The sequence below is a fragment of the Lolium rigidum genome, chromosome 7 (genome assembly GCF_022539505.1).
Source record: "Lolium rigidum isolate FL_2022 chromosome 7, APGP_CSIRO_Lrig_0.1, whole genome shotgun sequence".
Taxonomy (NCBI): domain Eukaryota; kingdom Viridiplantae; phylum Streptophyta; class Magnoliopsida; order Poales; family Poaceae; genus Lolium; species Lolium rigidum.
This window is the reverse complement of record NC_061514.1, coordinates 34,500,557-34,501,774: the sequence shown is the minus strand read 5'-3', so window position 1 is coordinate 34,501,774 and position 1,218 is coordinate 34,500,557.

Here is a 1,218-nt window from a genome sequence, read left to right as displayed (position 1 = left end):
TTACAGAGTGCTCCAAGGACAGCAGGAAGTTCTATCTCTGGGCAGCACACCAAATCAGCGGACAGCCAGTTTCCTCACAGTTCCTCTCCCTGCGTCACTCTGCATGGAAAATGGTTCAAGTGATAAGAAATTAAAAAAGTCAGAGGAACGTAAATCAGCGATTTCCCTGCGGCATGATCATACCGTCGCAATTAGCAGCATAATATGGTGTATTGAAGATAAACTGAAGAGCGGAGCAGTGGCTGGGAAGAACACTTACTTCCAGAACCTCCTCTTCTTGTATCGTAATTGGCCAGGATATCAAGACTCGGGAAGGCAGTGCTTTGAAGCCTTAGCTTGGCTTGGCTTTGCATGGCAATTGGCAAAGATATGAAGTGGACAGGTAAAAGTGCTCGGCTTGGTTTTATGATTCCCTGACCTTGACTGCTTGATCTCAACTCTCAACTAGTTAGCTAGTTTTCAAAGTCTAGTAGACGAATAATGGGAATTCTTATAAAGTTTTACCAGTGTTTATCAGCCGTTAAAGTTGTGAGTAACAAAGATACAGTTCAACTATGAGTTGATAAACTGTTCATAAGAGCATCTTCACCGGCGCGCCCCATAGCGACCCCACTAGCAATTTGGGGGTTCGGCATCATTTTTGGGTCACACCGGTGCCCCTAATAAGTAGCCAGCCAGTTTTGGAGCCCGATACAATCGGTGGCAACCCCGTATCGGCCCCTTCGTGTGGGGTGCCGAACGGGCGCGCCAGCACCTCGCGCCACGTCGGATGGAAGCCCTCTGCACCGTATGGTAGTCGTTGAATGAGCGGCCGGTGTAATGATCTAGCCATGCATGTCGGAGATTAATGCGCCACCGCCCACCTACCTTCGCCTACCTCCAGCCAAGCAATAATTGCGCACCACCACCCCACGCCTGCCTTCGGGTATAAAGAGAAGTGCTCGGGCACTGGATCCTCCTCACGCAAACCCTAGAGCTGCCACCTCCATTCAACATCTCCCCAATACGCTCCATGGCCGGTTCTACGGGCCGCGGTCGTAGTAGCTGCCGCCGAGGCAGTGGCTGGGGTGCAGGATCCCCACCCCCTAAACGCTCACCTTCACCAGACTGCTTCCACTTCGAGTTCTTCGTCCTAATCAAGGAGGAGCCTTTCGGTTCAAAGAGGATCTCGGAGAAATTCATGCAATATATCGCCGGCCAGGAGCCTGCTAGCATGCA